Here is a 14,639-nt window from a genome sequence, read left to right on the forward strand (position 1 = left end):
AAAGTTATGTTCCCTACATATGTCCTACTCATCACACCTTATTAAAGAAAACCAGATAATGCTAATATCAAAGAGCTTGATAATGTTAATAAAATCTGTTACAAACAGATAGCATACAAGGAAAATGCTAACAAGCAGCTTTAATAGATGATTAGCCACTGTAGCATACGTGAAGCAGCCTCAGAAGCTGCCATGTCAGGCACAAAAATAAACAGACTATCTCTGTGATGGAGGATGGAGGATAGAAGGGAGAGAATGTGTGATATACATTATTCAGGTTTCACAGTAACGTGGGAGGATCTGATGCACACTTCCAGTTTATTGTGTAGGCTCCAGAGGGCAGCTGTCATGTTCCTTTTCATTCCTTTATCGTGTTTTAATGATACGTGCTAGCAGAGGCTCAGGAACAGATGTGGGAGAGCTTTCTTTGTTGTTGTGTCTCTTTTTTTGCATTGTTTATATCACTGACTTCACTGTGTTTTGTCTTGTGCACATTTTCCACAGAAGCTAAGGTTTGATTACAGTTGCCATGTGGTTGCACTGTGTGTGTGTGTGTGTGTGCATTTGTGCTAGGTTATAGTCATGTTGTAGGGCCCAAACTGTTTTTTTACCACACAGTGTGGGGACTTTCTTTGTAATGGGGAATACAAGCAAGTCCCCACAATGTAAACCATTGAACTGTAAGGTGAAGACATATTTTAAGGTCATGGTTAGGTTTAGTAGTTATGTTTATGGTAAGTCTCCACAAAACTAATGTAAGGCAATGTAAATTCCACAAAATGCAGGGGAACAAACTAGCATTTTATATGTGTGGCTGATCACAGTCTACACAACGCTTTCTGAAAGTGTGTGATAGTGTAGATACTCCATACAGTGAGATCCTGTACAGCTTGCAGTTATTTGCCATTATCAGATAATATAACCAGCATAAACATTCTGCCATGATATCTGAGAAACATTTGGGATATCAGAGAGAGAGAGAGAGAGAGAGAGAGAGAGAGAGAGAGGTCACTTTGTCATTGTCAGAGAGAGGTCACCAATTTTTTTTTTTTGGCCACTTTATTTGAAACCCTTATATTTTCAATGAGCTTATAACTTATAAAATTTGGTAGAGTTGATAGTGTTTATGAAATGAAACAGTGAAACTGTATGTAACCCAGGTATGTACAAAAAGTTTCCGTTTCTGAATTGTGTGTTAAATAGAATAAATGTCACTTTTATTATGAGGGAATTTATGACAATACAATACATATGAAAATACATTACTTTAAAGATTGTGAACAAAAATGTCACAGTCATGTTACTTTATGGAGTTAATCACAATTTAATTACAGTTTTATTTGCTTGTATTTGTTCCCATACACACATTAACACCATGATTGTTACAATGTAATTTAACCCCGATGAATTTGCTGTGTCATCTAGATTTTTCACTTTTAAATAAGAGCATTTATTTACAGACAAAAGGGATGTCAAAATTAGCTTTCCTCGTTATGTTTTTATTACTGTCAGTCATTCAGGAAACTTATTTTCAGCTAAACACACATTTGTTGGAGCAGACCATCTATGTTTTGGGAACAGCTCACCACACCAATGAGGGAACACAATGCTAGAACGCTACCCCAATAAAACACTCATTATGCAGAATATTTTCACCTTAAGAAAGTGAATTGTGCTTTGTGTTTAGTCAACCAGGGTAGAGAAGACTGCACCCCATCTGGTTCTGGTTAATGCTCACCAGATTGTTTTCTTTGTCGACACAACAACGGAGAAACACCCACACGGCATGCAGAGACATGTGATGTGGAGGAATATGGCGGAGATTCTCTAATATTGTCACATTTATTATATTTAGTTCGTATTCAGTGTGTTTATTTGAAGGTTTTATATAAGTGACTGGGGCTGTCAGAAAAAGCCAAGATCTGAATCTTTAGCTTTTTGGTCCCCACACATACCACACAGTTAACAGTCCGCCAGAGTGAGTCGTTATGATCTGATGTACATTACCAGAGCCAGGTATGTCTGCTGGTGCTGTGTTCAAATGATGCTGCGAATAAAATATGACTTGTGCTACCCAGCCAGTTGTCTTTTACGTTTTTGGACAATTTCACACACTCACTCAGTCACTCACACACAGCTGTGGACAGTTTCACACACTCACCCATTCACTCACATACTCAGCTAATCGACATTGGAATATATAGTAATTAATAAAAATTGTATAGCAATTCATTTCCCTTTTAGACGCTTTTATACTCTAAGGGTTAAAAAGTGTGCTGGTTTCAAGTGAGTGTGTGTGAGAGTAGAGTAGTAGTAATGGCAGTAGTAGTCTCAGTAGCCCCCTCATACTTCCCCTCACACACACTTGAGCTTCATTCATCCTCATCCTCACACACTGCGCTACATCACATCGTCCACGTGGGAGAGACTCCCATCGCGCGTGCGTGTGTGAGCAGGGAGGATTCCCCAGCGCGTGCCCCTCGTCCGTCGCTCTTCACGCCGTGTTTTTCCCTGGTTTATTATCGATTCCGCGCGTCCGATGAAGACCGGAGTCTTCCTCATTGACACCGAGATAAACACCCGCTTTTTAGCAGCACGTGCTGATGCCGTTTAGCTTTGGACGCGCGCGAGATGACGGAGAGAGCGAGCGAGGCGCCGGAGGAGAGCGGCATACTCCAGAGGAGGAGGAGGATACAGGTGAGGAAGAGTGGGATTACTGCCTCCACAACCCCCCCCACACACACACACACACACCACACACACACACACCATAACTGTGCTGTTTTCCAATTTGAAATAGAATTCCAATTTTCTTGTTTATTTTTTGTTTGGGACCTTTGTCTGTAACCTTGTCATTCCAAATACTTGTTTTAATTTGTTTGCGTCTGTACATCTTAAGACTGCTGTTTATTTGTTTGCCCTTCAAATACTGCTGTTTATTTGTTTGCCCTTCAAATACTGCTGTTTGTTTGTTTGTATCTGTAAGCCTAGCTGTTTATTTGTTTGTTTGTTTTGTGTATTATATGAGTTCTTTATGAGGACTTTTCTTTGTTTTCTTGTATTTTGATTGATTTATTGATTGACTGCGAGTCGGTTGATATGTCCCCAGCGATTTTTTCTTATGACTGTTTGTTTGTTTTCTTGATTATTTGATTGTTTGTTGGTCATGACAATCAGATCAGACTGTTTCTTTAAAAAAATCTAATCACAGTCCACAACCTCTGTGTGTGTTTGCGCCTGTGTGTTTGTGTGTGTAAGTGTAGAGCTGTAGCTGGAACACAAAGTGATTGATGTTGCACAAAAACCCATCTGTAAAATCCATTTCAGCATTCACACACCACAGCACTTTAAGATGCCAAGCTTTAGGAAATAAATAACCGCTCTCTCTCTCTCTCTCTCTCTCTCTCTCTCTCTCTCTCTCTCTCTCTCTCTCTCTCTCTCCTGCCACATGTCAGTCGTAACATTGCAATGACCTCCTTGTTTCTACACTTGTCCATTTTGTCGGCTTGACTGATCAATTTAGGAGCACTTTGTAGCTCTACAGTTATAGACTGCTGTCTATCTGTTGCTCTAAATACATTGTTAGACTTATCTCAGCGTGTTCTTCAGGATCCCCAGAGAGCAGGTATGATCTGGGTGGTGGATCATTCTCAGCGCTGCAGTGACACTGACGTGGTGTTGGTGTGTGACTAAAATGTAGGGGCACTGACCATTGAAGAAAGGTGAAAGGAGCGTGACAGTGTATACAGAACAGAAAAATTGCAGTCTAAAAGTGTCATTTAGATCTCCTGTCTCTGTGACTTTAATATTTGTAGGTTTGTGTTGTATCAATAGCTTTTTCACATATGAACTCCAGAGAATATCTAGAGAAACTCCAGAGTATCAGGTTTGGAGATATCCAAAGTGAAGTCCATTCACACATGAGTGACTTCATTCATACATACAACCACTCTGACTTTACCCAGAGCTTTCTCTAGGGTGCTGGGAGGATAAAGTCCATGTGGAGTTTGGTACAATTTTTGCAGGTGGTGACAGTCCCACATGAAGGTCCTCCAGGTGAACTTTCTGTGTTACTGTGCAAGTGTGAAAAGGGCTAATGAGCCAAGAGCTAGGTTAGCTAGTCTAACGCTAAGAGGTTGAATAGACTGTGAGTTGTGTTAGCCTAGTGCTAAAGGAGTAACTGTGGACACTGAATATGCCTTTGCAGTTGAATTCTATTTCATGAAAATAGGATTTATTTTCCCAGGGATTAACTTAGCAATGGTTTACAATCTTTTCATGAGAAACTTGTACACGTTCTGTAGGACTTGTCCAACCTAGCAACATTGGCTACAGAGCATGTGTTGTGGGTGGTGCATAGACAATTTAAACTGCAGCAGAAAATGTCCCTTGCGGACTGTAAGAAAGATCTGTGCCAGGAAACACTGTACTCTTTTAGTGCCCACAGAATCTAAATGAAGCTCTGACTGTGTGTGTTTGGCTCGTGTGCTGTTTTGGAGGTGATTAAAAGTCTATGAAAGTTATTTCTGCAAAGCTGTGAAGTTTACAGTGGTCCGTCTGATCGTTTGGCTCAGACTCTGAGACTGAGGCATTGTGGGAAGGCATTTTGTATGTTGTTGCCATCAGTCCCCTGAGAGTGTGCTCAGATCTCTACATCATTATAGCAGTTGCAGTATGGCCCACGTTACAGAACTTAACACTGGAGCTTGTATTCATCACACCCACATATTCTCTACTGCTTCTTCATCAGACCACACACACACACACACACAAACACAGAGAGGACAGTTTCTGAATATCTAATGGCCTTAAAACAAGGCTACACTAGGTAGAACATGCTAGCTGAAGCTAGCCCTCAAGACATTTGATTTAGCCTCTTATATATAGTCAGCATAACCCTAGTCTAGTATTGTCAGGCTCTCTAAGGAAAGTCTGGTACCTGGAACTACCTACTAAAGCAGGAAGATAAATCTGACTGACACGCAGTCTGTAGAGGCAGTCTTTCGTGTCGGACCAGTACCAGAGCCAGTACAAGACGATACACAGAAGTGCGCACAGATATACAGACAGCCAATCAGAATGCACCTGGAAGAATCCTGACACTTAGGCCAGATTAACGCACCGGAAGACGCTGTCAACTTGTGGGCGGAGCCTCTGCAGCTGAGACTAGCACAAACCCACCCCCTTATGAGAGAACAACCAGGATTGCAGGGAATACCTGGTGCTGTGTCATGGTGAATTATATCACAACTCTGTTTTACAGATCATCATAGCCATAATGATAACTTTAATGCTGTTGTTTTTATATAGCACTTCTGTGGAATAAAGAATTAAAGCTAACAAGCACCAAACAGTTCCTTCAGCCACAAAAATGAGTACCATATAAATAAAGCTATAAAACTGTTGTTCATGATCTAGTTTGGTTGGATTTTTCAGTAATGGGAGATGAATCTGAGTGCTGTTCTGTCCCAGCCACTGAGTAAAGCATTTTAGAGCTCCTATTAGCCTAATTTTTTGTTTCTGGCTAAATCCAGTTTAGCCAGAAAGGGCAGCAATCCATTGGTGGAATTTGATATAGATGTGATAGGCGTTTAATAATGAATCGGTTTTCTATTTCTGTGCTGAAGTAGAAAGTCAGCAAGGTTTAGTTGCAGCATAAAAACACAAGTCATTGTTAGCAACAAGTGCTCAGCGCAATGATAGCGTTCCTATAGAAAGTGTTGGTGTTTGTGAAAGTTAGAACGTTTCATATTTTGCCACTTAACGTAGGATTAAACTTAACAGGTTAAAAACACTTTAATGCTATACATTTTAACAGCAATCAATTTTAAAAATAATTTTAACACTTTTTTTGTAGTTTGTCCCTGCAAAGTATCTATAGTTGCATGCTAAGTCTTTGTATCCACTTTGAACTGATTTGCTCTCTGTGTTGGTGTTTGTCTGTTTATTTCTGGAAATGAAAAAACCATATGGTTTGCAGGAACCAGAACCAGACTAGGTGCAGTCTGCTCTCTCCTGATTGGCTAGAAGCAGCGCGGTGACAAACATGAGACCATAAATCCGTTCTGCTGAAAGTCAATATGTCGGTTCTTATGTTCATAAATAGATGCATTGATTTTAAAAGAACGTTTTGACTTGATTGTCAAATGTCTGAGTTAACAACCCCTATTCTACTTATTATAATAATATAAAATAATAAAAAATAGTATTTTTTCTTATACCACAGCTCTGAACATACACATTTGCTTCCTTTTATGTTCTCTTTCTTCATCGACAGTCTGTACACTTTCATCCTTGCCATCTCAGTGCTGCTCTTTTCAGTACAGGTCGATAGTCCTGCAGAGAGAGAGAGAGAGAGAGAGAGAGAGAGAGAGAGTGTGTGTGTGTGTTTTGAAGGTAATTCAGGGACGTCCAACTGTCCTGGGCCAGCCCCAGTGCTTTCTATGACCCATTAGAAGAGTAATGACATAGAGAGAGAAAGAGAGGTACAATCTGTCCAGCTGGGATATCCAAATTGAGGGTGAGAGGGTACATCTGCCAGTGTATGCAGGATGTGTGTGTATGTGTGTGTGTGTGTGTGTGTGTGTGTGTGTGTGTGTGTGTGTGTGTGTGTGTGTGTATGTGTGTGTGTGTGTATCATATTGCACTGTAACTCCACAAACACTGAGTCCTCTCTTACAGGATTGTCTTACTCTAGAGGAAATAGCCTGGGATTGATCACAGCCTTTTTATTAAATCAATACTTATTATTAAAGCATCAAAGCATTTACTGTGTTTTCATCCTGGTTAAGGGCTGCTCTTGAATGGAAACAAACAGCCCATTTTGAATTTGTTGTTTTTTTTTTTTTAATGTCACAAAACCAAAATATTAACATATATTCAGGCTACAGCAGATTAACTCCACGCATTTACAGTGAACTCTTTAGGAGTGTTTCTGTTGGGACTGTTTTTTAATATTGCAAACAAAGAGAGAAAAGGGCAGCCAATCATGATAGAGCTCCACATACCAGCCTTACAGGTACAGGAATGGAAACTAGGATGAAGAGAGTTTAGAAAAACTATTGATTCGTTGGTCTGTAAGCACTTATCTAGTTCAGGGTCGTCGTGGTTCCAGAGGCTACGTGGAGTCACTGGGTGCAAGGCAGGAACAAACCCTGGAGGGGGCGCCAGTCCTTCACAAGGAGACTCACACACACACACACCCGTGGACACATTTGAGTCACCAATCCAACCTACCAACGTGTGTTTTTGGACCGTGGGAGGAAACCCACGCGGACACTGGGAGAACACACCAAACTCCTCACAGACAGTCATTCGGAGCAGGACTCAAACCCACAACCTCCAGGTCCCTGGAGCTGAGACTGAGACACTACCTGCTGCACCACTGTGCCGCCCCCGTTTAGAAAAACAATTATAAAAAAAATGAATTATTAATTATTCTGTTTTTTATCTACTAGAAAAATGTAGAAAATGTGCCCCTTATAGGAAACATCTATGATTGTGGGGAAACGCAGCTCCACATCTTTTAAGGTGGAACTGTGCGTATGAGAGAAAATAACGACAGTTGTTTGTACGTGGCTGAAGTCTTGATTGTAAGTTTTTATTCCCTGAATTAGCACAAAAGCTCATTCGTAACTAATGTTGTTTAGTTTTGTAGCACTTTCGGTAATGCAGTTAGCCGGCTCCCAAATTTAAAAACATTTCCACCTTAAGTGACCCGAAACAGCAAAAGTAAGTCAATATTATCCACATATGGAGCATGAATAGAGCAATATCCTCATTTTGGTTTGTGCTTTTGAGAAGTTGGAGTTCTGGCCATTGTCAGAATTGAAAGAGAGAGAGAGAGAGAGAGAGAGAGAGAGAGAGAGAGAGAAAGTCTAGTATGCTGGACCAAGCCAGTTTGTTTTTGCATTCATTTATAGACACTTGGGCTTTGTAAACACATTAGAGTGGTTTCGAGAACAAAAACAGACTTGAGAGCTAGCGAATGGTGAGGAAACATCACATGAATTTTATAAAATGTGTTTTTTTTTTATTACTGTAATGGACTACTTCTTTAATCAAAATGCATATGGGCAACATATGGCCAAAAGGTTATGGAAACCTGCTCATACAAGACCACTCCTTCTTCTGAAATGAAGGGCACTGACATGTAGTTTATCCTCCTTCTGCTGCAGTAACGTATTCTGCACTTGGGGAAAGCTTATTACCCCTGGGGTGCACTTTAAAACAGCTGAGTTCAGTAATTATAAGGGGGTGTCATTATAAGGGGTGTCTACAAACCTTTGGACATGTTGTGTATACGCTGTTGAGAATTGAGGACGTTTAGCATATGATACACTTGCTGAAAGTCTAGATGTGCTTTTGTTATTTCCTCTGTGGTCAGACACTGATGGCCTGGTGCTGGCTGAAGGATGTTTATTGCCCTCATGTCTCTATTTCATCCCTTGCTTTATTCTTCTATAAACTAGTAGCCCCTCCCCGTTTCTCTTTAGTGAGTGTAAGTGCAGTGTTGATTGTCCAGTCTGAGTGATGCCTCAGCTGTGTGAGGCCTGTAGTCCAAGAAAGCACCACCCTCATCTACTACAAGCCAGAGTGGGTGTCCGTTGACTGGCATAAGAGATCTGGACACATAGCAGTCTCCTCCAAGCGTGTTGAGCTCCTCAGGTCTCTGGGTTCACTCCTCGGGTCACTGCCTGTGAGGAGTGTGGTCTGTTCACCCTGTGTCTGTGTGGGTTTCCTCATACAGCCTAAAAACAAAGTTGTCCAGTGGACTGACAATGTAAATACGTCCTTTCATGTGAGTGTGTGTGTGTGTGTGTGTGTGTGTGTGTGTGTGTGTGTGTGTGTGTGTGTGCATGACTGGGTGAGTTTCCCAGGAGGCTTCAGACACACTGTGAACCCTGATGGGGAATAAAGCAGATAGAAATGAATGAATGAATTGTGTTGACATACAGTACTGCAGCAAGTCTTTTAAAAGAAGACAGTTGGTTGCGTTAAGATCTGGACTCTTTATACACAGCCTGGATAAGTCTAAGTCAGTTAATCTATTTAAATCTATTCAGTGTTTTAGATCTTTATCTCACCACGGGGTGTCGTGTTGTAAGTGAGGCTGCTGCTTTTCTTTTCTGAGCAGAACGTGCCGCCGCAGCCTCGCTTCCCCAGCCGCAGATGAAAGCCGGTTCCAGCTGGCCTAGTTTTAGCTCTGTGCAGAAGTTAGTTTAGACAGTGAACGCTGCAGCATTGCATTACCAGCCTGTCACAGATCACTCAATAAATAAGAAAAGTCTGGGCCAGGATCCACAGAGCCGCTGATTCCAGATCAGATATGCAACTCCAGTCCTCTTTGACTGGGAATGAAACTAATCGCCAGCGAATCTGGCCAGTGATTAATATTACTCAGCAATTATCTTTATTGCGGTTTGGAAAAAGCGCACATGTGTAGCATGCTCATTTTCACTGAGCCGACAGGTGTTCAACCCTAGCCCTGGACTGTGGAACAGTGTAAAGATCATACACTGTCCTATATCTGTCTGTGAGTTTTGAGTGCGCCAACGATGGACACTGCTGACACAATCCAACGGGAAATGGAAAGTTCCCAAATCTGGACAAATGGGGTCTACTCCCTGTATAGTGCACTTAATAGATTATAAAACTAATACTACTACTCATGGACAGTGCACTAAATGTTAGACAGTGGGACATCAGCCTTATATTAAATATAAATGTGACCAGATATACTCTATTTTAGCCGAAAAATCCATTATTTTATGACCTACACTGTGCACTACAGAGATGTGTTGTCATAGCAACAGTTCATCGTATCCTGTTAGTAGGAAACTGTGTAGTGTGTTAATAAACTGTGCACTAGCCTGCCAAACTCATACTATTAATTTGTATATACTATACACTATTAGGTGTGTAGCACACTATTGGGACACAGCCAACAGGAACAACTGCTGGAAAATAGAGGTGGGCGATACCATATATTGTGGTATCGATCCGATACCAAGTAAATACAGGGCCAGTATCGCTGATATCGATACCGATACCGCTACTCTTCGCCACGTGATGGTTCAAAGGGGGCGGAGCCAGGGAGGAGCCACTCAGGAAAAAAACTGTTACCCAGGTGGAATAGTCCAAGTCCAGGCTTCCCAAAGGGGGCATATTTTGACAGTGTTCACCCAGTTCATTTTGTTTTCAGTTGGAGTAAATAAGCCACAGCTCATGGAGGCAGAAAATGTGTTCAGTGCTTCTCTCTCTCTCTCTTCTCTCTCTCTCTCTCTCTCTCTCTCTCTCTCTCTCTCTCTCTCTCTCTCTCTCCGTCTGTTCCCTCTTTCATTCTTTCTGCTCGGTGCTCTGTTTTTACCTCCAGCTTTCAAGGCCGACTGGTTAAAGCTCCAGGACGGCAATTGTGGAGAGCTATTCACGTTTGCTGGAGTGTTTATGCATCTGCACACACACACACACACACACACACACACACACACACACACACACACACACGCACAGGGTGACCACAGAGACCATTGGCCCACTTAATCCTACATTAACTGCTCGGTGGCGCCAGTCGAGCTGGCAGGAAAACCCGTGTCACACTTGATGTCACCAAAGTGAGTCACCACAGGTGAGGTCATTGTCCCCAGATTGTCCCTCTGTACAGAACCAGCAGGGGGCGAGATCAAGCCCTTCATCACAACACACACACAAACACATACATGTTCTGAATACCAAAAGGCTCCAAAGGCCCAGAAGGTGAAATATTTTATTTTATAATTTTGTAACAATTTATATGAAATGTATATTTTTAAGATATTAAAGGTAAGATTAAGGTGTTATATGCCATAATAAACCAAGCAAAAGCCTGTATCATAGGTGGTCTTACCTTGATGCCAGCTGACCAATAGCAAAAATGCAAAACGAATCTCAGAAATAGGCCTTGTTACATTAGCCCTCTGATGCAGGCATCATTTAACCCTGCATTCACACCAGCAGCGATGCTACAAAGCCATAAATACTATACTTTACATACTTTACATGTAATATAATGACCTTACCTTGTTTCCTAATTTAAGTGCTTTGTGGATAGAGGAGTCATGGCACAAGCATATTCACTACAGGGTAGAATAAGAGCTTCCTTTATACTCCTATCTCCTATCAGTGTAGAAAAATGCACAAATCACGATGCGCATAGTGGGCATTTGCTCAGAGCAGACTTTAGAGCGGTCTGTCATTTCCTTTATTGTCTTTTCTTTTATTGCACTGTTTAATTTGTTCTCTTTAATTGCTTTAATCTTTAATCGAGCATGGTGACCTTAATTGACACTGATTTAATTATCTTTTAAATTGTTTTTTTTTCATTCTTTTCATTTTTCTGTACTGCTCTGCCCTGCTTTGCCTAAGTGCCTATCTCCACAGGTGTGAGTGAGTGAGTGAGTGAGTGAATGAGTGAATGAATGAATGAATGAATGAGTGAGTGTGTGAAATTGTCCTGTGATGGACTGGTGCCATGTCCAGCTTGTGTTCCTGCTTTGTGCCTAATGATTACGGCCCTGGCCCACCACAGCACTCAACAGGATGAAGCGGTTACAGAAAATGAATGTATGATTAATATTGCCTTGCCCCGCTCACTGCTGTACAGTGAGAATGAAGTGATCACAATGAGAAGAGGATGATGGGGATCCAAGAATTGACACGCTCCCTCAACAGGGACATACTCTTCCATTCAGACTCTAGATGAGATGGTGGATTTGAGCACATTCAGCCACATAACTTATTTGTTGCAAAGAAGACACTGAGTTTTTATTAAAACGTTTTAAGGGTTAATAAGTGAATGAGAAGCCTAAGCATGAAAAGTAAGAACTATATAGTGTACTATGTAGGGAGTTGGGAGCCATTTGAATCTCTCTCTCTCTCTTGCTCTCTCTCTCTCTCTCTCTCTCTCTCTCTTTCTCTCTCCATCTCTCTTATTCTCTCTCTCTCTCTCTCTCTCTCTCTCTCTCTCTCTCTAATAGGTCTGTGTAATGTCTTGGGTATTGCCCTCTTTCCCCTAAGTGGGTTCTAATATCACTCTCCCCTCCCCCGCCACTTCCCCCGGAGCGCTTATGGCCCTTAATGAATATCCCGCACTCTAAAGATTGTGTCTTCTTCATTTGATGGCAGTATTTTATGTCTGTAAGAAAGACTGCTATTGAACAACAATCTGTTGTATTATTTTAAATGGATAATGTTATCTCTCTCTCTCTCTGTCTCTCTCTCTCTCTCTCTCTCTCTCTCTCTCTCTCTCTCTCTCTCTCTCTCTTTCCAGAAAGACCTGCCTTTGCCGAGGAAGAGCAGCAGGTAATTCTAATGACAGCACCTCTCTTTTTAAAAGGAATTTTTTTGCATAAAGTCTTGCTGCTCCTCAGTGTTGTTCTGTATTTTAAAACCTCAGCCAGACATTTCATGATCAATAGCAGTGGTGCACACTATGTCTAAATGTTTGTGGACACCTACTAACAGACTCTTCTTCCCTGGAAAAGGAGGGAGGATGATTAGTTCTGGATCACTAACAATAAACAAACATGTTCTGCTATTATTTTGAGAGCTCCATCACTCCAGATGCTCTGCTTCATACTTGAAATACCGGGAGACCTGACTTTCTACGCCACTTGCTGACGCATCGAGCATGGTGACCTTAAGCTCGGTGCTCTTTTGTGGAGAGTATTAAAAAGCTGTAGTCCCTCATTAGAAGGTGTGAGGATACACAGTGTGTGTAAGATTAGGAGGAGGGGAGCTCTCCCTGGTGCTGACTATTAGATCAGCTTAGTATCAGCAGTCCTAGACTTTTACGGTCGAGGGCATGTCCTACTTTTAGTGCTCCCCCTAGGGGTGGGGTTTAAAGTTACACACACTGGTCCAGTCCAACAAATACTGATTATCTTCGCTTGTCTTTATTTGTCTTGCAGTTTTGGTTTTTCATTATACAAATCTGGTTCTATTTTAGTACCTGTTCACTCGTGGTTCCAAGTGAGCCGAGTAGGGACTAAACGTGACATGTGACCTTTGCAGAGCTCTGATTGGCCAGAGAGACTTGTCAATCAAAATGAAAAGCAGACATCCAGCACAAACTAGGCGTTTATAAAGTCTCCAGCTACAGCAGAGATCCCATTTCTTTTATCCGACTCACAATAGCAGCTTTTACAATGATGCAGTGGTCTTTTGAAGAGGTTTAAATGTTTCTTGGGTTGGTGGCCGAGGAAAGAATCCAGCAAGAGCAGGAGAGTGAAAGAAGGAGCTAAAAAGTGGTATTTGAGCTGTGGTAGTGGAAAAGCTACCAGGGACCAGGTCCCAAACAAACAAGCGAGTTGTTCATATGTCGCCGGTAAAACCACAACTTTTCCAGAAATAAAACTTTAGACAGTAGCCTCTCACTCAGAACTCAAGTGCTAAATTTGCGGTTGTTAATTTGTTAACATTGGCAGTGCAGTGCAGGCTTTGTTTTGATCTATTATTGGCAATATGCAAGCACCTGCTAAAAGCATCTCTTCAGGAGAGAGTGTGTATACACACACACACACAGACACCTGCCCCTCTGGGTCTATTATCTCTGTGCTGTGAATAGAGCTCTTCAGAAGGAATATTAGATTTTAGAGCTAGAGTATTAGCTTTAAGCTAGTGATCAGTGAAAAGGCTGGAGCTGTAGGGTGTGACTGTCTGGGGTCTCTGTCTTTTATTTTTCCCAGGTTTCTCCTCAAAAGAAGTCATCTCCATTTCCACCTTATCATTCCTCAGTGATTCATTACAGTTGCTTAAAATGATGTACAAAGTATTTATCATCTTATTCTGTGATACCGCGACCCTGAACTGGATAAGCAGTTACAGATAATGAATGAATGAATGAATGAATGAATTCTTTGATTTGAGAACTGCTGACAAATCCTCTTCAGTGCTGAAGTCCAGCTCCAGCCCATCAGGCCTCATTTACATATTATTTATATGAGTCATATTATTTATTATATACCAATTAAGAGGCTCATGAGCCAATGGCTGTTCTTGCATGCAGAGTTTGAGGTCCAGGTGAGTTCACTGCGCACCCTGCTGCTCAACTTTTACAGTGTTATAATTACAAGCGCTGGAAAAAAATGTGGAAAACAGTGGACTTCAGGACAGTGCTGTAAAAGTGAATTACACACTTCAGATACAGGGGGAGCCCAAGAGCAAAAATACAGAATCTTACCTAGTGTTGTTTTAAGTCATTACATATATAATAAAAATAGGTTTGAACAGTGTATTATTCCAATGTATTAGAGGCTGCCATTTGGGTATTTTTTATGTAATTTATTGGGTGTCCATTTTGTACAATAAAAGCACAGTGTAATATAATTTTAAATGGAACATGGAGGAGGTGCAGTGTGTGTATAATAGTACACATGGATCACTATGTTTGAAGATTAATAGTGTTATTGCATGTTGTTATCATTACATGGCTATTATTGATAATATTTTACAATTTAATATAAATTAAGTAATTTTTCTCCTCCATTGTTAAAAGGTTAAGTTCAAATTCAAAATGCTGGTGAGAGTTTGATTGTAGACCTTTGCCAAAGATGAATGTAATAAACATCAAGATTGTCAGTGAAATTTTCATGCACTGATCT

This window comes from Hoplias malabaricus, chromosome 2, assembly GCF_029633855.1.
Source record: "Hoplias malabaricus isolate fHopMal1 chromosome 2, fHopMal1.hap1, whole genome shotgun sequence".
Taxonomy (NCBI): Eukaryota; Metazoa; Chordata; class Actinopteri; order Characiformes; family Erythrinidae; genus Hoplias; species Hoplias malabaricus.